The following is a 24,490-nucleotide window of genomic DNA, read 5'->3' on the forward strand; positions in this document are numbered from 1 at the left end:
GCACGCAAACAAAAGCTTTTCACCGTATCTCAGTATGTGACATTAATAAACCGATAACAATAATAGTGATAATACCCAAAATGCCTTTAGTTGTCCAATTCATTCCTGTTTACCTTTATAAATCATTTCATTTTTGGTCTCAAAGCAAATGTGGATGAGACTGCAGAAATGCGTCATTTCATTGTATCTCTCTGGCACACAAAGTTTCTTTTGTACTATTTGGCCCAGAAATAGTCTGATTAAAGAAGCCAGCAGGGCTATTCCTATGAGCATCATGTCAACAAAGCTTCACACATGATTACCAAACATCTTGGGGCTGTAATAATATAACAGTCTATTTTTTCCATTCTTGTGATGGGGATTAATGTTGCTTAATTTGCCAAAGACTTACCCCTTGCAGCTCAACAAAAGAGAAAGGGTTTATCTGAAATTGCTTCCCAGTAAACTAACACTTTAGTCATGAAGTTGTTGAAAGGTCATGAGGGTAAACTCTTTACCAAGCTTAATGAGATGTGTGGGAACAATGCTTGGAAGTACAACAATATGAATTAATAATGTATGTTAGCCTGAAATCTATTCATAATAGAGGACTTCTACCATAGTTAAGGCTTAAGCTTTGATCAGGCACCTTAGAGTCAAAGAGTTACAGAACACGGAAGCAAGACCCTTGGACCCAACTCATCCATCCCGACCAAGATGCCCATCTGAATTAGTCTCCTTTGTCTGTATTTGGTCCATATCACTCTAAATATTTCCTATCCATGTACCAGTCTAAATGTATTTTAAATGTTGTAATTGTACCTGCCTCTACCACTTCCTCTGGCAGCTCGGTCCACATACCCACCACCCTCTGTGTGAAAAATCTGCCCCTCAGGTCCCCTTTAATTTTTTCCCCTCTCACCTTAAACCCATGGCCTCTGGCTTTAGACTTCACTACCCTGGGAGAAAGTCTGTGGCCATCCATCTTATCCATGCCTCTCATGGTTTTATAAATCTCTGTAAGGTCACCACTCAGCCTCCTATGCTCTAGAGAAAGGAGCTCCAGCCTATCCAGCCTCTCCTTATAACTCAAGCTCTCCAGTCTTGGTAACATCCTCGTGAATCTTTCCTGCACCCTTTCCAGCTTAATGACCTCCTTCCTACAGCTAGGTGACCAGAACTGCACACAATACTCCAAGTGCAGTCTCACCTCTCTTGTACAGCTGTAACATGACATTCTAACCCTTGTACTCAGTGCCCTGACTGATGAAGGCAAACATTGCCAAACACCGTCTTCACCACCAGGTCTACTACCTAGGTTGCCACTTTCAGGGAACTATGTACTTGTACTCTAAGTAACTCTGTTCTGTAACACTCTCCACGGCCCTGCCATTTAATGTGTAAGTCCTGCCCTGGTTTAACTTCTCAAAATGCAACATTTTGCACTTGTCCAGGTTAAATTCTCTCTGCCATTCCTTGCCCTGTGCTCACAGTTGATCTAGATCCTGTGGTAAACTTGGATACTCTTTTTATCTGTGCTCTATACCACCAATTTTGGTGCCACGCACAAACTTACCAACTGTGCCACGTACATTCTCATCCATATCGTTAATATAGATGACAGATAATCCCTGTAGCACACCACCAGTCACAGGCCTCCATCCTGAAAAACAATCCTCCACTACCACCCTCTGACTCCTACCACCAAGCCAATTTTGTATCCATCTGATTAGCTCACCCTGTGATCTAACCTTCCAGACCAGCCTACTATGCAGGATCTGTCAAAGGCCTTGCTAAAGTCCATGCAGACAATGTCTACCGCGCTGTCCTCGTCAACCTTCTTGGTCACCTCTTCAAAAAACTCAATCAAATTCGTGAGACACGATTTCCCACGCACAAAGCCATGCTGACTATCCCTAATCAGTCCATGCCTTTCCAAATACAGGTAGATCCTACCTCTCACAATCCCCTCCAGTAATTTTCCCACCACTGATGTTAAGCTCACCGGCCTGTAGTTCCCTGGCTTGCCCTTGCAGCCCTTCTTAACTAAAGGCACAACATTGGCCACCCTCTAGTCTTCTGATACCTCACCCGTGGCCAACAATGATACAAGTATCTCTGCCAAGGCCCCAGCAATGTCTTCCCTGGCTTCCCATAATGTCCAAGCATACACTTGGTCGGCCTTGGGGATTTATCCACCTTCATGTGCTTTAAGACCCCCAGTAATGTGGATATATTTCAAGACATCACTATTGTCCTGCCAGAATCCCCTAGCTTCCGTGACCTTCTCCATGGCAAGTACAGATTGGAAATATTTACTTAAGACCTTATCCATCTCCCATGGCTCCTAAAGGGAATGTATTCCTTCCACATCCCAGTGATCCACTGATGTGCTGGTAGGATAATCAGCTATTAACCAATGCATCACGGGCACATCCCTCCCCACCACTGGTAGTATCGACAGAAGGTGCTGCCTCAAGAAGGCAACATCCATCATCAAAGATCCCCACCATCCGGGCCATGTCATCTTCTCGCAGCTACCATCGGGCAGGAGGTACAGAAGCCTGAAGTCCCACACCACCAGGTTCAGGAACAGCTACTTCCTTTCAACCATTCGGTTCTTGAACCAACCGGCAAAACCCTAATAACCACTACAGTTTAGCAACACTATGACCACTTTGCACTAAAATTGACTTTTTTTTTGATATAATGGTGTTTTCTTATAAAAGTTGTGTATAATTAATGTTTGATTTATGTTTTTCTTGTGAATGCTGCTTATCTGATGCTATGTGCCTGTGATGCTGCTGCAAGTAAGTTTTTCATTGCACCTGTGTATACATGTACTTGTGCAGATGACAATAAACTCGACTTTAACTTTTTATTATTTACTGTAGGTAAGTAGCAAAAAGAATCAAACGAGGAGTTAATGGGCATGTCAGTGAGAATGGGTTGCAGGGCTACAGGGAAAATGGAGAGAGGGGATGAGGTTGCTCTGCTGGGAGCTAGCTTAACTAAAGTTTCCTCTCGGTGTCATAATAATGAGCAATCAGAATTTCCTGATGAATGCAAATTTGAGGTGGCAGGTAGGTACAGTTAATACTTAAGTGCAGCATAATTCAAGAAAGTATGTAAATGGGCCAGTAAATTGCAAACGAATTTCAGTGTAGACAAGTGTGAGGGGGTACATGTTAGATAGAGGAATGAATCGGTTATTACTGCCTCAGCAATAAGAATCTAACTGAGGTCAAGATGCATGTACACACACACACACACACACACACACACACACACACACACACACACACACACACACACAATCTTTATAGGTAGCACAGCAAGTTGAGAAGTGAATAACATGAAAGAAAAACATTTAAAGCAGAGAAGTTTTGTTAAATTTATATAGATCTTTGGTTAGAGCTTGGCAAGAATATTACAGAGCTGTGGGGAAGAGTTGGAGTTTGGGAGTAAGTGGATTTTTTATATAAAGAATAATGAACCATAAATATGAAGTGGTCTTTATTAAACCAATACAGAATTTCTGGGCAAATATATTTCCTCAGGGACTGGTGAAATCTTTAACCTTGCAACTACAAGGAATGGCTGGGGTGAAACCAAAGACCCAATCGAGGTGAAGTGAGGTAAAAAGACGAGGGAGATCTACTGACGGAATGAGATGCGGTAAGTAGGGTGGGAGGAAGTGGAATATGAGCATTGGCTGCCAGGGCCGGCTCTTGTTTCCAGGCGATCGATGTCACAGGGAAAAAAATAGGAGTGAAAGAGACTTGGCCTAATGAGCTTTGCCTTCAATAGAAAGAAATCTGTTGAGGATTATCTTTTTTTTCTCTTATGGAAACCAACAATGCACATCAAAATAGAAATGATCTTTATACTAACCTTTGACCTGTTCAGCAATCCTGTGCTCTCTTCACAGATGGAGGTTAAAACTATAGTCTAAAGAACAAAAGTCACATTCGCCACAATATTTAATAGCACCACACACTCGTTTTCCCTTTGCATTCACTATTATTTATAATTGCAGTGAGGATAATAAAGGATCATTGCATACAAAGTGCTAATGAACATAGAACATAGAACGTTAAAGCACCATACAGGCCCTTCGGCCCACAATGTTGTGCTGACATTTTATCCTGCTCTAAGATCTATCTAACCCTTCCCTCCCACAGAGCCCTCCATTTTTCTGTCATTCATGTGTCTAAGAGTCTCTTAAATGTCCCTAATGTATCTGCCCCCACAACCTCTTCCAGCAGTGTGTTCCGCGCACCCACCACTCTCTGTGTAAAAACTTACTCGTTATATCGTCCTCCAGTCACCTTAAAATTATGCCCCCTCATATTAGCCATTTTCACCCTGGGAAAAAGTCTCTGATTGTCCACTTAACAGAGGAGAGGTTTATACAGTCATGAGGGGCATAAATAGGGTGAATGGTAACAGTCCTTTCCCCAGGGTAGGGGAGCCCAAAACTAGGGGGGATAGATTTAGGGTGAGAGGGGAAAGATTTAAAAGGGAACTGAGGGGCAACTGAGGGGTGAGTATATGGAACGAGCTGCCAGAGGAAGTGGGTGAGGCAGGTACAATAGCGTCACTTAAGAAGCACTTGGATAGGTACATGGAAGGGTGGGGCTTGGAGGGATATGGGCCGAATGCAGGAAATTGGGACGAGCTGGGTGGGCACCGTGGTCGGCATGGACTTGTTGGGCAGAAGGGCCTGTATCTGTGCTGTATTGTTTTACGAGTCCATGAACCTATGAGAAGAAGCAATGATGCTTCCAGGTGAGCAACATTTTAGGAGGCCAGGTGCCTTGATCTGTATTGCTAACATCTCTCACTTTCCAAGAAAGGGTCATCAACATGTTGAAAGGCCACCTTTCGGTGTAATTCAAGCTGAGCTGTCTACCAGCTATACTACCATGCATTGTTTATGAAGTTGAATGTACAAAAAGAGAGGTATTATCGTATGTCCTAGTAATGGGGAATTCAATGATGTGATGGAGGGAAGGGAATTGCATTGTGGTGAGAGGAAAGCTGGGCGAAAGGGTGTTTTGAAATCCTCAGAGTGAGGTAGTTGAGTGAAGTGCTCTCACTCTCAATGTTCTTGTGAACACTGGAAAAAAAACTGGCTCATACAAAATTAAGTGGGATTGTGAATAGGGAGGCAAAAGTAAACTAGCTCCAAGGGGCAACAAGGTAGTGTAGTGGTTAGCATAATGCAATTACAGTGCCAGCGATTGCGGTTCAATTCCCGCCGCTGTCTACCCGTGACTGCGTGGGTTTCCTATGGGTGCTCTGGTTTCCTCCCACATTCCAAGGATGTACAGGTAGGTTAACATGGGTTTAAATGGGTGGCGTGGGCTCATTGGGCTGGAGGGGCCTGTTTTAAGGGATATAGACAGGCTAAATAAGTAGGGGAGAATATGGTAGATGGAATATAATGTGGAAAAATTTGGGGTCATCTACTTCTGTGCACTGAAGGAAACGAGATTATTTTTTTAAACAGTGACAGATTGGGAAATGTTGATGTTTAAAGTGACCTCGATGATCTTGTACACAAGCCACTGAAAGCTAACATGCTGGTGCGGTAAACATTTAGAAAGGCAAATGATATATTGGCCGCGATTATAAGAGCATTTAAATACAGGAGTTAAGGTGCCATACTGCAATTGCATAGGGCCTGATGTAAAAAAGGAAATATCTACCAAAGAGGGAATACAACAAAGATTCACCAGCCTGGTTGTTGGTTGGCAGTGCGGAGGGCTTGAGGGGACAGGGTCTGTTTTCTCTGGTGTTTAGGAAAATGAGTGGTGATCTCATCGAAACTGATCATATTTTTTTAAAGACTCAACACTTAGATGCAGCAGGGATGTTTCCCCTGGGTAAACATCCTCATGAGAGGCATAGATAGGGTAGACAGAGTCTTTTTCCCTGGGTGGAAATGTCAAATACTAGGGGGCAGAGGTTTAAGATAAGAGGGAGAAAGTTTAAAGGAGATTTACAAGACAGGTTTTTACACAGAGGACTGGCAGGGGAAGTGGTGGGAGCTGATAGAAATGCTTAAGAGGCATTTAGACAGGCACATGAACAGGCAGAGAATGGAGGAATATATCCCGTGTACAGGCAGACGGGATTAGTTTAAGTTGCCATCATGGTCAGCACAGACCTCATCGGCTGAAGGGCCTGTTCCTGTGCTGCACTGTGTTATGATCGACAACTGACAGAACAGACTTGAAGACACTAATGACCTGGCTCTGCTCTTGTGATCTTACACAAGTCAAATGAAGTTGTACGATGGTAGCTGGAAGCTGAGATAGAACTTTGTTTCAAGAGGTATACCTCCACTTCAGGTTGGGTCGACATAACACTCGGCTGGGATGCCTGATTTGTGATGGGGTAGGAAATGATAGTTCTGGAATGATCACTTCCCCCAGGATCCATGTTGGCCAGTTATACACTGACCCACAAGACTCACTCTCCCTGCTGGCTCAAAGTAAAATTGCCATGCAAGTATTTGATTTTGTTTTCCCTTGAAATACAGAAACAAAGGTCGAAGTAATAACACAATGTGTTTTTGACAACTGTTTTGTGCATTCCATTAGCAAAGCAGTTGTCAATGCAATTTTCTTCTAGAGAGAGCCATGGTGACAGAGGGACTAGTTTTGTGTATTTTGGGCATGTAACAGATGGCAAATGGACAAAAATCTCTTGTTATTGACGTATTCCAACTGATTCTAGCCTCACAAGATGATCACTTCAGTTAATATTTGCTTTCTTAAGTTACTCATCATAATTTTCTTTCCAAAGAAAACAGACAGAAGGCTAGGGTTTGCAGTGCAAGTCTCGTTGCTGGTAAGTTTTAATTTTACAGGAGCGGGAGTGCGAAGCAGTTTGAAGAGCAAGTCTCATTGCTCTGCTAACTGAGGAGATGATAGACAGGAGTTACGAGGAGGCAGTTACACCTTAGTTGCAAGATGCAGGTAGCTGGGTGACCTTCAGGGGAGGGAAAGGGAACAGGCAGTCAGTGCAGGGCACCCCTGAGGCCATTCCCCTCAATAAAAAGTATATCGTTTTGGATACTGTTGGGGGGAAAGCCAGGGGAACGCCACAGCGGCCAGGTCTCTGGCACTGAGTCTGACTCTGTGGCACAGAAGGGAAGGGGGAGGAGAAGAGGACTGCGGTAGTGATAGGGGATTCATTGGTTAGGGGAGCAGACAGGCGACTCTGTGGATGGGAATGAGACTCCAAGATGGTATGTGGCCTCCTGGGTGCCAGGATCAGAGACATCTCAGATCAAGTCCACAGCATTCTTAAGGGGGAGGGAGAACAGCCAGAAGTCGTGGTCCACATTGTACCAACAACATAGATAGGAAAAGGGATGAGGTCCTGAAGAGGGAATATAGGGAGTTAGGAAAGCAGGACTTCAAGGGTAGTAATCTCTGGATTGCTGCCTGTGCCATGTGACAGTGAGGGTAAGAATAGGAAGGTAATGGCAGAAGAATGAGTGGCTGAAGAGTTGGTGCAGGGGGCAGGGTTTCAGATTTGTCGATCACTCAGATCTCTTCTGGGGAAGGTATGACCTGTACAAAAGGGACAGGTTACATCTGAACTCGAGATGGACCAATGTCCTTGTGGGCAGGTTTGCCAGAGCTGTTGGGGAGGGTTTAAACTAGGTTGACAGGGGGATGGGAACCAGAGTGTTAGGTCAGATGATGGAGCAGTTGGTGTAAAGGTAGATGCATTGTACAGAGAGTCTGTGAGGATAGACAGTGGATAAGGTATAAATGCAGTCAGTTGCATGGGTTGAAATGTCTTTACTTTAATGAGAGAAGTATTAAAAATTAGGGTCATGAACTCAGAGTGTGGATCAGTAATGGGATCAGTATGTGGGTGTTGTGACCATTACAGAGACTTGGCTGTCGCAAGGGCAGGAATGGCTGCTTGATATTCCAGAGTTCAGATGTTTCAAAAGGGACAGGGAAGGAGGTGAAAGAAGGGGGTGGCATTACTAATCAGGGACAGTATCACAGCTGCAGGAAGGGAGGACGTCTTGGAGGGATCGTCTACTGAGTCAGTGTGGGTGAAAGTCAGAAACAGGAAGGGAGCGATCACTCCATTGGGAGTATTCTATAGGTCCCTCAAAAGCCACCAGGACATTGAGGAACAGATAAGTAGGCAGATTTTGGAAAGGTGTAAAAATAACAGGGTTGTTGTCATGGGTGACTTCAACTTCCCTAATATTGACTGGCACCTCCTTAGTGCAAAAGGTTTAGATGGGGCAGAATTTGCAAGGTGTGTCCGGGAAGGATTCCTGACACTGTATGTGGACAGGCTGACTAGAGGAGAGGCCATACCGGATCTAGTACTAGGAAATGAACCTGGTCGGGTGACAGACCTCTTGCTGGGTGACTATTTCGGAGATAGTGACCACAACTCCCTGACCTTTCACACAACCATGGACAGGGATAGGAGCAGACAATATGGGAAAGTTTTTAATTTGGGGAGGGCTAATTACGACGATATTAGGCAGGATCTTGGGAGCAGAAATTGGGAACAGATGTTCTCAGGGAAATGCACAGAAGAAATGTGGAGGCTGTTTAGGGAACACTTGCATAGGGTTCTAGACAGGTTTGTCCCACGGAGACAGGGAAAGGTTGGCAGGGTACAGGAACCACGGTTGACAAGAGAGGTGGAACATTTAGTCGAGAGAAAGAAGGAAGCATACTTAAGCTTTAGGAAGCAAAAATCAGGCAGGGCTCTTGAGAATTATAAGGTAGCCAGGAAGGGCTTAAGAAGGGACTTAGGAGAGCTAGAAGGGGACATGAGAAGGCCTTGGCGAGTAGAATTAAGGAAAGCCCCAAGGCGTTCTACACATACGTGAGGAACAGGAGGATGACTAGGGTGAGGGTAGGACCACTCAGAGATAAAGGAGAAAACATGTGCCTGGAGGCGGAGGAGGTAGGGGAGGTCCTTAATGAATACTTTACTGTTCACCAGGGAGAAGGATTTAGACAAATGTGAGGTCAGCGTAAAACAGGCTAATGTGCTGGAGCATGTTGAGGTTAAGAAAGAGGTAGTGTTGGAGCTTCTGAAAAACATTAGGATAGATAAGTCTCTGGGACCGGACGGGATATACCCCAGGTTATTACGGGAGCTGAAGGAAGAGATTGCTGGGGCATTGACGATGAAATTTGCATCCACCTAGGCCACAGGAGTGGTACCAGAGGATTGGAGGATGGCTAATGTTGTTCCTTTGTTCAAGAAAGGTAATAGGGATAATCCTAGGAATTATAGACCAGTGAGTCTTACGTCAGTGGTGGGCAAACTATTGGAGAGGATTCTTAGGGACAGGATTTACGAGCTTTTGGAGAACCATAGTCTTATTAGGGATAGTCAGCATGGGTAGGTTGTGCCTCATGAGCCTAATTGAGTTTTTCGAGGAGGTGACAAAACAAATTGATGAAGGTAGAGCAGTGGATGTTGTATATATGGATTTCAGTAAAGCGTTTGACAAGGTTCCCTATGGTAGGCTCCTCCAGAAAGTCATGAGGCACGGGATCCACGGAGACCTGGCTGTGTGGATTCAGAATTGGCTCGCCCAAGGCAGGCAGAGGGTGGTAGTAGATGAAGCGTATTCTTCCTGGAGGTCAGTGACTAGTGATCACCACACAGATCTGTTCTGGGATCCCTGCTCTTTGTGATAAGTGGAGGGATGGGTTAGTAAGTTTACGGATGACACGAAGGTTGGAGGTGTTGTGGATAGTGTAGATGGTTGTCGTAGGTTACGACAGGATATAGACAAGGATGCAGAGTTGCTGGAGAAGTGGCAGATGGAGTTCAATCCGGAAAAGTGTGAAGTGATTCACTTTGGACAACCGGTCCATGCCGACCACGGTGCCCACCAAGCTGGTCCCAATTTCCTGCGTTCGGCCCATATCCCTCCAAGCCCCACCCCTCCATGTACCTATCCAAGTGCTTCTTAAATGATACTGTTGTACCTGCCTCACCCACTCCCTCTGGCAGCTCGTTCCATATACTCACCACCCTCTGCGTGAAAAAGTTGCCCCTCAGTTCCCTTTTAAATCTTCCCCTCTCATCCTGAACCTATGCCCCCTAGTTTTGGACTCCCCTACCCTGGGGAAAAGACTTTGAATATCCACCCTATCTATGGCTCTCATCATTTTAAAAATTTAAACATTTCCATAAGGTCTTTGGCTGTTTTTTGGCTGTATCCCTTCCTTTGAAATTTTTGTTTGTTTACTTACAGGATTCACTGTCCATCCTAAATGTCTTTTGAATTGAATGGCTACGGGCAATTTCAGAGTAAATAAACTCAGTTAACTGAGCTCATTACAGTGGTGTGACACATGGGCTAGATTGGGTAAGGACAAAATATTTGCTTCCTTGCAAAACGTTGGGTCACCATTACTGAACTCCACAGGCGCTATTGTGGATTTGGACTCATGTATCTGGATTGATAGTCCAGACTTCTGAATATAAGTGTAGTAAATAAACCTCCAACATTAAGCTGAAAACTCTGGAAATACTCAGTAGCTCAGACAGCATCGCTAGAGAAAGAAATGGGGTTACTGTTTCAGGTTGACCTTTCATTAGAACTGAACCACTGTGCCACTTCTACACCGTTACACATATTGGGGTACTATATAAATGCAAATTGCTGCAATTTAATTACGAAAAAATCTTGTCCTGGGTGCAGGAGGTAACAAGGAGCAATGATCAGCATTTGACTAAATGACACAGCACTCTTGTAATGAAGCAAATTGGCTCTGGTAGCGTGTCTGTAGACAAATCACTGTGGCTCATGAAGGTTTAGCTTTTTCTCACAAAGCTAGTGTTTCCAAAGCCAGGAATCTTTCAGATTTAAAGGATGTTTATTCTTGAAAATGTTGCTTTTGATGTGTCTGGGAGGTAGTGTCACAGCTGAGGTACAGCTGCTGTTAGTTTTGTTACAGTCATAAGTGACCTTGGACTGGCACATTACTGCATCATGTCACCACCATGGGACACCAAAGATATCTGTGATTATTTTGACAGTCATGTTGGCTGCTTCAAAGGATATCTCACACAAGAGGTAATGCAACCAAAACAAAAACAACTCAATGTTTTGTCCACATTTTATTTGAATTTAGTTTCCTGGAGTTCTTTATTAGTTTTGCTACTGCTGAGTTGGTGTCTGATACAAGGCAGTCTGTTGTCTTCCATGATTTTCAGTGATGTAGGATCAGCTTTATGTAAAAAGTTCATGCATTTAAATGCAGCTTATCCTTTCAATACAGAAAACATAATAGTGCAGCATCTGTAAGTACTCCTTTATGTAATATACATTATCATGATGACCTGACCAACTAGACCTTGTGCCTTAAACATTATTTAAACTCATTTTAATTTCATGTAGGGAGTATTCTTCTTACTTTTGTAAATCCATTAAAAATGTTGAGTTTATTGTTTTGCCCCACAGAATAGTTCTCCCCCAATTACTTTTCAAGATTCTTTTGGCAGCACAGTAGCACATCTGGTAGAGCCACTGCCTCAGTGCCAGGGGCCCAGATTCAGTCCTGACTTCAGGTGTGGTCTGTGTGAAGTTCGCATGTTCTCCTTGTGACCACGTAGGTTTCCTTCAGGTCTTTCAGTTTCTTCGCACATCCCAAAGGCATGAGGCTTGGTAGGTTAATTGGCCACTGTAAATTGCCCCCCCCCCACCCATTGTGGAGGTGGGTGGTAGAGTGTGGGACAGTTGGTGAGAATGTGAGAATAAAAATGCGTAAATGGTTGGTTGAAGATTGTTGCTAACTCGATATGTCAAAGGGCCTTCTTTCCTTTAGGGTTAGGTTGTGAGTTAGTGGGCAGTGGGAAAATTATCCCTCTAGTGTTCATTGATCTCGTTACTGGAGTTTCGGTCTCACTGGACCCTGCCACTTTGATTTGGCCACGCCTTCATTATCCTGGTCTCGCTCCACTTGCCTTTATTATAATCTGTGCCTTATTCTTTATTCAATATCTTAATAGGGTGGGATAGGGGTCCCAGGTATTACGGGTTAGGTTTCCTGTACCTCTCTACGACTCCATCGCTCTTTTGAAATAGCCTTTACTCCATAAAACTACACACTTCTTCCCTCGGTGATGCTCTTGTCACAGTGAGGAATCCCAGAGAAGGCAAATTTAAATAGTTTTCACTTTTTCATCCAAGGATAAACCCCTTAGTTCAGCTGCAAATATGTATTTTCACACCATTCTCAACAATCCACACTACATCAGCAACATTACAAATTTACTCTTGATTAAGACTGCGAGTTTATTGGCAATTATTCTTATGGGCAGTAAGGGATCTGGTTAAGTGTTGTCCCGGATATGTGACTCTGTCAGAAAGTGGTGAGATCAGAGAAGTCAGAGGCTGCTTGTATATTCTTGAGTTATTCAAATAGGGCGTTCGATAGGAGGTCATGTAGTAAGATTTCTTCACACCATATCCTCTTTTTCCTTTCTCATCGTATATGTTCTACTTAACAGATTCCAATTATTTTTATAAATTCCTCTTGTTTATTTATTTGCCTCTCGAACCACCTTGCATGGTGCAAATCATTGACTGGTGTTTAAGATTTGGACCTCCTCCAACCTAATCCCAATTATGGGCAGGCACGGTAGTGTAGCAGTTAGTGTAACGCTTTACAGCGCCAGTGACCTGGGTTCAATTCCGACCACTGTCTGTAAGGAATTTGTATGTTCTCCCCGTGTCTGCGAGGGTTTCCTCCGGGTGCTCCGGTTTCCTCCCACATTCCAAAGATGTACGGGTTAGGAAGTTGTGGGCATGTTATGTTGGTGCCAGAAGCGTGGCGACACTTGTGGGCTGCCCCCAGAACACTCAACGCAGAACATTGCCCCCAGAACGCTCTATGCAAGAGATGCATTTCACTGTGTATTTCGATGTACATGTGAATAATAAAGACATCTATCTATCTATTTATCTATCTATCTATCTATCTATCTATCTATCTATCTATCTATCTATCTATCTATCTATCTATCTATCTATCTATCTATCTATCTATCTATCTATCTATCTATCTATCTATTAATGGGCATCAATATCATTCGAGCTTTGTCTTAATGCTTTCTTCTCGACTGTGTCCATTGTTACCTCTAATCCTTCTTTCAGTATGGAAACTAAAATCGAAGCCAATGTCTCTCGCCATTAAATTTGTCCATTTTAACATTCTGTAACCCCTTCCAAGTCTTTACTATTCTTCTCACTATTAACTACAATTCTATGTTATCTGCAAACTTTGAATGTTACCATACATATCCAGATCTTATCAACATCCATATATTGATGTATATCAAAAGAAGCAGAGAACACAAGAACAACTGCTTGAGCCCTCTTCCATTTAAAAGTCAAATATGCACAATTGCATCCTTATTTCTGTCTCAAATAATAATAATAATAATAATAATCTTTAAACTCCACTGATACTGTCTTCACAGCCTTTGTGTGTGCACTCATGTGAGCATATTTGATCAACTGCAGACAAGGCACCGGTGTCACTCTTACTGGTGAATTAATGAATTAAGAAATTGTGTAAAGTGAAGACAGAATTGTCTGTGCGATCTCTTGTCTTCGGCTTCTACAGTTTTTGATTGATTTTTGAGTTCTGGAGTATATGTGCACAGTTCATTGGAAGTGACAGGACACCTAAAAAAAGTAGTTAAAAAGTGTACAGGGTCCTGGGCTTAACAAAAGCAAGGGCGTTGTGGTGGATCTTTACAAAACCCTGATTTGGCCACAGTGAGGCATTATGAGAAGTTCCCTGTTTATAAAGTTAAGTATCCCTGATACTTTCTTGACCTGACCTGCCATTTTCAATCTTTGTGCACATATACCCCCAATCTCTCTGTCATTTTACTCCTTATAGAATTGTGCCTTCTAACTTGCATTGACTCTTCTAATTCTTTCTAGCTAAATGTAAAACTTTGTATTTCTCAACATTAAATTTCATGTGCCACCTGTTCATCCATTGTAGCTGTCTGTCTCCTGGAAGTCTTTAGTATCCTCGTCATTCATTACATTTCTTAGTTTTGCATCATCTGCAGATTTGGAAATTACACTCAAGTCCCCAGTCCAAGTCATCAATATAAATTAAGAAAAGAACTGGCCATAATACCGACCCCTGGGGAATTCCACTCAACACTTTCCTCCAGTCTGAAAAACAACCTTAATAAATAATTCACTCAGCATTTTAAGCTCAGTTAATGGCTGTTTCATAATTAAAATTTTGAGGCAGCTAGTTCAAGAAATCAAACCATATGTTAAAAAGTATATTTTCAGTATCAATATTTTTCTTGCTGTACAGAGTGCAGTACAGCAAGAAAAATATTAGGCATGAAGGATAAATTGGTAAATTAAATTCGTAAATAGGTTTATTATTGTCACATGTACTGAGATACAGTGAAAATTTTGTCTTGCATACCGTTCATACAGATCAATTCATTACAACAGTGCATTGAGGTAGTGTAAGGTAAAACAATAACAGAATGCAGAATAAAGTGTTACGGTTACAGAGAAAGTGCAGTGCAGGCAGACAATAAGGTGCAAGGCCATAATGAGATAGATTGTAAAGATCCGGAGTCCATCTCTTCGTACTAGGGAACTGTTCAATAGTCTTATAACAGCAGGATAGAAGCTGTCCTTGAGCCTGGTGGTATGTGTGTTCAGGCTTTTGTATCTTCTGCCTGATGGGAGGGGGGAGAAGAGAGAATGTCCGGGGTGGGTGGGGTCTTTGATTATGCTGGCTGCTTTACCGAGGCAGGGAGGAGTATAGACAGAGTCCATGGAGGGGAGGCTGGTTTCCATGATGTGTTGAGCTGGGTCCATAACTCTCTGTGGTTTCTTGTGGTCACAGGCAGAGCAGTTGCCATACCAAGCTATAATGCATCCAGATAGGATGCTTTCTGTGGTGCACTGATAAAAATTGGTGTGGGTTGATTTCTTAAGCCTCCTGAGGAAGTAGAGGCAATGGTGAGCTTTCTCGGTTGTGGCGTCTATGTGGTTGGATCAGGACAGGCTATGATCACTCCTAGGAACTTTGAAGCACTCAACCCTCTCAACCTCAGCACCATTGATGTAGACAGGAACATGTACATTGACCCCCTTCCTGAAGTCAATGACCAGCTCTTTTGTTTTGCTGACATTGAGGGAAAGGTTTATGTCATGACACCATGTCACTAAGCTCTCTGTACTCAGTACTCATTGTTATTTGCTATGCGGCCCACTATAGTGGTATCATCCGCAAACTTGTAGATGGAGTTAGAGCAGAATCTGGATACACACTTCTTGCAATAATTTAAGTGGACAAAATATTGAGTGGATTCCATTAGGGACATGTAATCATCCTCATTGACTCTCAAGGGGTCAAATTTCAGGTGGTAAAAGCCAAAAACTGCTCCTTGGTTTTTTTTTCCAAAAAAAATCCTGTTATTATGTAGAATTGTCATTTACTAATTGATCTGGGTTAACATGCAGAATTGAAACTGAAACACCACAAGCTTAATAATCAACCATGGATTACTCTGTCCAGGATCGTTACCATATCCAGAATCATTAATTAATCATTATAGACAGTCCATAATTACAACAGCTCCCTTGAAATGATTAAACAACTTCTTCCATTGTTCACCTCTCCCTTAAGTGGAGAATTCATATGTGGATTAGGTTTTACATGCAACAGTAATGAGGTGGCACCATGCCCAAATAAATATTTGTAATGTTTAAGTTTGAGTGCATTTCAAAATCAGAGTCAGGTTTTATTATCACTGACTTATATGATGTGAAATTTGTTGTTTTGCAGCAGCAGTACAGTGCAAGACATAACAATTACTATGAATTACGAAATAAATGAATAGTGAAAAAAAAGGAATAACGAGGTGGTGTTCATGAACCGTTCAGAAATCTGATGGTGGAGGGGAAGAAACTGTTCCTGAACCGTTGAGCGTGGGTCTTCAGGCTCCTGTACCTCCCCCTGATGGTGTCACATGATGGATCACAAAGGCATGGTAAATGATAGGAAGTCAACTGCAGGAAAGTAGTGCAAGTTTCCTCGAAGGGAGGTAGGCCATAGTTCACCGACGTAAGCAGGGGAAGAAATATAAGGGAAATGTTATCTTCCTCTACATAATGATGTATCACTCCAGCCCCTCATATTGCCTTTTCAAACCTATCTAATCAATCCATTTTTTGTGGGGCTATATGGGTATCACTGACAAGACCAGTATTTATTGCCCATTGCCAATCACCCTCAAAAAGGTGGGTATTGACCCACCAACCTGAACCATTGCAGTCCTTCTGGTAAAGGTACTCCAACTGTGTGTGAGATGGCAAGGTCCAGGATATAGACCCAGTGACCCTGAAAGAACAGCAGTATATTTGCAAGTTAGGACGGTGTGAAACTTGGAGGGGAACCTGCAGGCAGTAGTGTTCCCATGTGCCAATTGCTCTTTGTCCTTTTTCATAGCAGGGGTATGATGTGCTGTCGAAGTATCTGAGGTGAGTAATGGCAGTCCATTTCATTGGTATGGCAACTGCTCTGCCCGTGACCACAAGAAACTGCAGAGAGTTGTGGACACAGCTCAGCACATCACGGAAACCAGCCTCCCCTCCATGGACTCTGTCTACACTTCTCGCTGCCTCGGTAAAGCAGCCAACGTAATCAAACACCCCAGCCACTCCAGACATTCTCTCTTCTCCCCTCTTCCATCGGGCAGAAGATACAAAAGCCTGAAAGCACGTACCACCAGGCTCAAGGACAGCTTCTATCCTGCTGTTATAAGACTATTGAATGGTTCCCTAGTATGATAAGATGGATTCTTGACCTCACAATCTACCTTGTAATGACCTTGCATCTTATTGTCTGCCTGCACTGCACTTCCTCTGTAACTGTAACACTTTATTCTGCATTCTGTATTGTTTTACCCTGTACTACCTCAATGCACTGTGTAATGAATTGATCTGTATGGGCAGTTTGCAAGATGAGTTTTTCACTGTACAAGTGACAATAATAAACCAATTCCAATTCCCTTTTTAGCTGCCAGCCTCTGCAGCCACTGAGCTCCAGTAGTGAAGGGAATTAGAGCCAAGGAGCTGGTGCCAGTTAAGCTAGCTGCTGTACCATGGAGGCTGTTAAATGAAAACTAAAGAAAAATTAAATAAAAACAGGCCATGGTAAAGTTTCTTGAGCGTTAGAGATTCACTCATGATATTTCCATCTTTCTATGTAAAAGAGAAAGGCTGATGGTACAAAACATTACGGAGGAGGGATTGGAATGACCTGTGACATAGCAGCTCTTTTTCGATCATCTGTATGTGAATTTGGTTGAAGGGTCAACTAAACCTACTGAAGGGCACTCGATCTAGTTGTGATTAGTTGATGTGAAGCCTATGGAGGAGGAGTGACCCTCCCCAGGGGCCTGCTGGTCAGTGATTTGCCCCTCTTATTGCTTCTGCTCACAACTCTGCCTTACTTACCCATGAGGTGCCATGAGTGAAATGGCTCTGAAGGTCATAGACTGGGTTGCCCATGGAGGTATGGCCGGCACTAGTGGCTCACCTCATTTCTTGAAATAGACCCAAGGCCTATTTGAGTCAGGTTAAGCCACTCAGCCACAGCACACGCTGCCGGAGTATTGGAATTGGTTTGTTATTGTCACATGTACTGAGGTACAGTGAAGAACTTGTCTTGCCTACCGTTCATACAGATCAATTCATTACACCGTGCATTGAGGTAGTACAGGGTAAAAACAATAACAGAATGCAGAATAAAGTGTAACAGCTACAGAGAAAGTGCAGTGCAGGCAGACAATAAGGTGCAAGGTCATAACGAAGTAGATTGTGAGGTCAAGAGTCAATCTTATCTTATTAGGGAACCATTCAATAGTCTTATAGAAGCTGTCCTCGAGCCTGGTGGTATGTGCTATCAGGCCTTTGTATGTTCTGCCCAATGGGAGAGGGGAGAAGAGAGAATGTCTGAGGTGGGTGTAGCTTAAATTCAGGGACCAGAAATGGACTTGAATGAACCTCTACCTCAGGAGCTTCCACCATTTCTTTTTACATTAGCTCTTTTGGTCAAATGGAGTGAATTTTCCTCAATTCTTCACCAAGGGTACCACGTAATCAATACAGTGGTTAAGAGTGAGACTGTGATTCATCTGTTACTCAACAAGCCTTACCTGCTGGCACCACTTTTGAAACTAGCATTTTGTGTCACTTTCACAAAACCCAGGAGCAGTCATGAGATCCCAGCATTTGATTCTGAGAATCGTTGAATCGTACTGTGCACTCAAACCATTCCACTCACTGTCAAACTACCGGCCAGCAGCTGCTCTTAAATGAAAACTGAAGGAAGATTAAATAGAAACAGGCCATGGTAAAAAAGGGATTGATTGTTACTTTCACTGAACTATTCACGAGAATTGGAATTGTGGAGAGCAGCTTTTGAATATATGGCATAAATGTGATCTCACTGGTTTCACTACCCATAAGACGGAGAGTCAGAATTGAAATATGATTGGCTTTTATTTAATCAAATCATCGCCCACTCATGTCACCTGATTATAAACTTTGTGAATTAATCACTAATTCAGTAATAATTTCAGGTAAGATATAAATTGGTTTATTATTGTCACTTGTACTGAGGTACAGTGAAAAGCGGTCTTTTGTACCGCCCTTACGGGTCATTTCATTACAACAGTGCATTGAGGTAGTACAAGGTAAAATAATAACAGAATGCAGAATAAAGTGTAACAGTTACAGAGAAAGTGCAGTGCAGGTAGACAATAAGGTGCAAGTCATAACGAGGTAGATTGTGAGGGCAAGAGTCCATCTTATCGTACTAGGGAACCGTTCAATAGTCTTATAACAGCGGGATAGAAACTGTCCTTGAGCCTGGTGGTACGTGCTTTCAGGCTTTTGTATCTTCTGCCCGATGGGACAGGAGAGAAGAGGGAATGTCCGGGGTGGGAGGGACGAAAATATGACAGATTCTTGAAATGGTTCTTGAGCTTCTTAATTTTAATGAAGTGTTAAGTAACCTCAGGTTAGGGTTCTGCTAGTTATACCAATGCAGTCCCGGCATACTCAACTAAACAGGTATAAAAGGTTTGGGAATTTTATGAGTGAGTTATGCCCAAAATCACTTTGCTCATTTGAACCTTGATCTTCCATGCTGGTTGGAGATACAATTTGCTTGAATCAGGTTCCAGCTGCAAACCTGTTCGTGGCCCCAGATCAAAATTCTGGGATTCTGCTGGATAGGGAACCGAGGGGAGAGTGCCCTGACAGAATGGTCAGAGCCACTGGAGAGGGTAATGGGATGTGAGTTGTTGGATGTGAGAAAATTACTACTGAGGTTACAAGTGAAGCAATAACCTAGTTGGTTTGTGATAATCCAAATGTCATTTTTTGTTCTCCCTTTTAAAATAAAAAAAATATTTGAAAAATCGCAGTGCTTAAAATCAATTAACGTACACCAATAAAGGAATTCTGGGACCTTTTAAGCAATGTGCTAGTCCTTGAAAGTCAAAGTATTTTGATTTCCCTTCACTTCCCCTAACACACTTATTTTCTCCCTAACAATATTTGAAAGAGATCTTAAAGTGCCTATTACCTATAAAGCTGAGGTAACCTTCTATGTCATATGTCATAAAATTATAACAAGTGTGATTCAAACATTAATCAGTTTTAGAATCATAGAGTCCATGGGCATTCATATGTATTAAGCAGACAGTTGTGGACACAGCTCAGCACATCAAGGAAACCAGCCTCCCCTCCATGGACTCTGTCTACACTTCTCGCTGCCTTGGTAAAGCAGCCAGCATAATCAAAGGCCCAACCCACCCCGGATATTCTCTTGTCTCCCCTCTCCCATCGGGCAGAAGATACAAAAGCCTGAAAGCGCATACCACCAGGCTCAAGGACAGTTTCTATCCCACTAAGACTATTGAACGGTTCCCTAGTACAATAAGATGGGCTTTTGACCTCACAATCTACCTTGTCATGACCTTGCACCTTATTGTCTACCTGCACTGCACTTTCTCTGTAACTGTAATTCTTTATGCTGCGTTCTGTTATTGTTTTACCTTGATCAGGTACTCAGGTACTTGAGTCTCTGGGTGAAGGAGGTCCCCCTCAGATCCCCTCTAAATCTCTTCTCCCTCACCCTAAATCTATGCCCTCTAGTTTTACCTACATCTGATAAGGGAAAAAGATTTCCTGCAGTCTACCCTATCTGTACCTCTAATAATTTTATATAACTCAATATGTCCTCTCACCTCAATCATGACCCCTTTCTGGTGACATTTTCAGTATTTTTGTGGCCAATTGTCAGCTCCAGTTAGATCTAACATATTCTTGTTAATCTAGAAAGCCATGTCAAAATTTGCCAAGAAAGCTAAATACTTGCTGCGGTTTTGCTAGAGGGGTTTGATGGATTATATCAGTCCTGTGTTTTGTTTGGTGATTTGACTGAAACAATTGTTTTATATTTCATTGTGCATTTTCTTATAATAAGAGTCGGTGTTCCTTTTTATGTAATAATACCAGAGGCATGTGAAAGATTTATAAAATGAATGACAGATGAGAACATTTTGTCAGGGAGAGTTTGAAGACAGTGGGATCCATCTTGGTGAAACGTTGAACTCGAGACTGAAGTGACAATAGCATCACTTTGATATCTGCTCTCGTTTATTCCAAAGTTATACTTAAAGCAATTCAAATGTTTATATAAAAATCAGGAGAGCCATTGGTTTGTCAGTTTATTTTGTTTTCTGTCACTTTTGACAGAACTTGTTGGCTAACTTGACAATGTCACTTTACCTATTTCTGAAAATGTATTCTGATTCATTTTATTCCAAATTATGTATTGATTTCTCTTCTTCAATACCCCATTGAATATTCCACTGTACTGGTACCTCATTTAGTGCTCAGGATCTGTTCCCAGTAGTGGCAGTGTAAATGGAATCAGTGCTAATCAGGATCATTGGAGCATTATAAGTAGATAGAGGCCTTACTGACAGCACTACAGTGGCAGGAACCTGACGCTAACATTGACCTCTCTACTGCTGTACTGGGAACCTGGGTGCTGGAAACTTGGTATGAATCTCTACCCTTCACTGGCGTTCTCACATTGCCCCATGGCTTGGTATGTAGAGACTGGTATGTGGTGGGCTGGGGGTGAGTGTGGCTGCTCAGTGCCGAGATGTGCTCAGTGAGTGAGTGTGGGCCATAGCTGGAGACTGGACGCACCTGCTCCATGTGTTACATTCTGCTTGGATCCTGTGGCTTCTCACATCATGAAGCTGCTATTTTCCCTCTTTGTCTGGCTGCAGTGTTCTCTCCAGCCCAGAGATTTCTCAATGGTAAGAGCCAGTGTTCACCTTTGAGTGTTATTGATTAGACTGAGGACCAAGAGTGCTACAACAAATCAGCCTTCCACATGGTAGCTCTAAGTAAGATACCAGTGATTTTGTTAAATCCAATGTACCAACCAAACATATTTTAAATTATTTAGGGACTACCACAAATTGAATGTTTTGGAATTCTGTATTTTTCTCTGTATTTAATGTACTGTAATATATCAAATTCTAGAGACATGTCTTCTCGTTAACGTTCCTTGAAAGTAGATGAAGAAAAAAATGTGTCCTGATTTAAGACAAACAAGCCAGGATTATCTTGTGTTTCATCCTATACAAATAGTAAATAGGTGTGCAAACTGTGACTGTTGTAACTCTGATGAAGCAATGGGCCGCATAACATAACTCTACTCTCTGCAACTTTGATGGTGACGTCAGGGTTAGTTAGTCTGGTTAACTTGTCTTAAACTGTAGTTATGATTATGGCTCCAAATCATTCATCTGAAAGAAGAAGCTGCACAACAGCTTTGTCCCCCAGGCTGTCAGGCTCCCGAATACCCTGGAGGCACTTTCAGACAAATGCTGCGTCAAAAGCCCTGGTTTGCACAATGGTATAAGAACTTTGGCTGCTGCTGAACATGTTTATAAATTTAGTGCAACACACTAAGTTCTGTATTTTCTTCGTCCAACTCGGTTTTGCACTAACCCTGCACTAAGTTTGTATTCTGTATATACCTTTTTTTGCACTATTTGTACTTGCACAATTTTTTTTTGTCTGCGTTTATTGTATGTCCTCTGTTGTATGTATGTCCTCTGTTGTATGTATGTCCTCTGTTGTTTGAGTCTGGGGGAAACGACATTTCGTTCCTCTGTGTGTTTTTATAGCATATGGGTGACTGACAATAAAGTATAACTAAAAAAAACTAAAAAAAGCAGTCTGCAGGTCCATAAGTCAGTGCTACAAATTGTGACAGTTCAGTGGGAATGGGATTGATGGGGTTGCTTTGAGAGCCAGTATTAATTTAATGGGAAGAATGGCCTCCTCCAACTATTTCATGAGGAAATATAAGTATCCCAAGACCAGCAAGGACAAAAATCAACCAGATTCAACATGGGGCTCCAGTGACCACTGTAGAAGTGTTCTTGTATGGATGTTGGGAGGGGTCCCCATGGTTATCTGTGACTGCTAGCGGTGTTGAGACATAGTAAAAAAAGGATTTCATATGGTAAGAAGAGTAAAATGGGCAGCTGATACTATAACCCTCCAGATGATTAAGGAACAAGGGATCTAAGGCATGCTGGCAAACTGGATCCAAAATTGACTAAGTGCTGGGAGGCAGAGTGTGGTGGTGCAGGGGGTTTTCCTGACTGGAAGTCTGTAACAAGTGGTGTACCTCAGGGATTGGTGCTGGGACTGTTGTTGTTCATGATATATGTATATAAATCACTTGGATGAGAATGTAGGAGGTACAATAGTAAGTTTGCAGAGAACACAAAGATTGGTGGAGTTGTCGATCGGGAAGAAGGTTGTCTAAGGACACAGCGGGACATAGATCAGATGGAAAGGTGGGCAGAAGGGTGGCAGATGAAATTTAATCCAGGCAAGTGTGAGGTAATGCACATCGAGAGGTCAAATTTTGGTAGGACATATAGAGTAAATGGCAGGGACCTTAGGAGCATTGATGTACAGAGGGATCTTCGGATGCATCCAAATCTCCTTGAAGATGACAAAACAGGTGGCTAGGGTAGTGAAGAAGGCATTTGGTATACTTGCCTTCATAGGCTGAGGCATTGAGTACAAGAGTCATGATGTAGCTGGTTAAACCGCACTTGGGGTAAAGTGTGGAGCTCTGATCACCACAGTACAGAATCAGGTTTATTATCACTGACGTATGTCGTGAAATTTGTTGTTTTGTGTCAGCAGTACAGTGCAGTATTATACAGTATCATAGTAATAAAAATTACTATAATTTACAAAAATAAGTAAATAGTGCAAAAGAGAAGTAACGAGGTAGTGTTCAAGGGTTCGTGGACCATTTGGAAATCTGATGGCAGAGGGGAAGAAGCTGTTCCTAATTCATTGAGTGTGGGTCTTCAGGCTCCTGTACCTCCTCCCTGATGGTAGTACTGAGAAGAGGGCACGTCCCGGATGGTGAGGGTCCTTAATAATGGATGCTACCTTCTTGAGGCAACACCTCTTGAAGATGTCCTCGATGCTGGGGTGGGTTGTGCCCGTGATGGAGCTGGCTGAGTCTACAACCCTCTGCAGCCTCTTTCACTCCTGCACTTTGGAGCCTCCATACCAGGCAGTGATGCAACCAGTCAGAATGCTCTCCACCGTACATCTGCAGAAAGTTGCAAGGGTGTTTGGTGACATACTGAATCTCCTCAAACTCCTATTGAAGTAGAGCTGCTGGCGTGCCTTCTTCGTGATTGCATCAATGTGTTGGTCACAAGATAGATCCTCTGAGATGTGGATGCCCAGGAACTTGAAGCTGCTCACCCTTTCAAGTCTGAATCTGAAACCCTGCTCTCTGCACCAACTCTTCAGCCATGCATTCATCTGCCATATCTTCCTATTCTTACCCTCAATGGCGCGTGGCCCAGGCAGCAATCCAGAGATTACTACCCTTGAGGTTCTGATTTTTAGCTTCCTTCCTAATTCCCTATATTCCCTCTTCAGGACCTCATCCCTTTTCCTATCTATGTTGTTGGTACCAAGGTGCACCATGACTTCTGGCTGTTCTCCCTCCCTCTTAAGAATGTTATGGACTCGATCGAAGACATCTCTGACCTTGGCACCTGGGAGGCCACATACCATCTGGGAGTCTCGTTCTCGTCCACAGAATCTCCTATCTGTTCCCCTAATCAATGAATCCCCTATCACTACTGCAGTCCTCTACTCCCCCCTTCCCTTCTGTGCCACAGAGTCAGACTCAGTGCCAGAGACCTGACCGTCGTGGCTTTCCCCTGGTATGTTGTTTCCCCCCCCAACAACATCCAAAACAATATACTTGTTATTAAGGGGAACAGCCACAGGGGTGCCCTGCACTGACTGTTTATTCCCTTTCCCTCCTCTGACAGTCAC

This window comes from Pristis pectinata, chromosome 7, assembly GCF_009764475.1.
Source record: "Pristis pectinata isolate sPriPec2 chromosome 7, sPriPec2.1.pri, whole genome shotgun sequence".
Lineage (NCBI taxonomy): Eukaryota > Metazoa > Chordata > Chondrichthyes > Rhinopristiformes > Pristidae > Pristis > Pristis pectinata.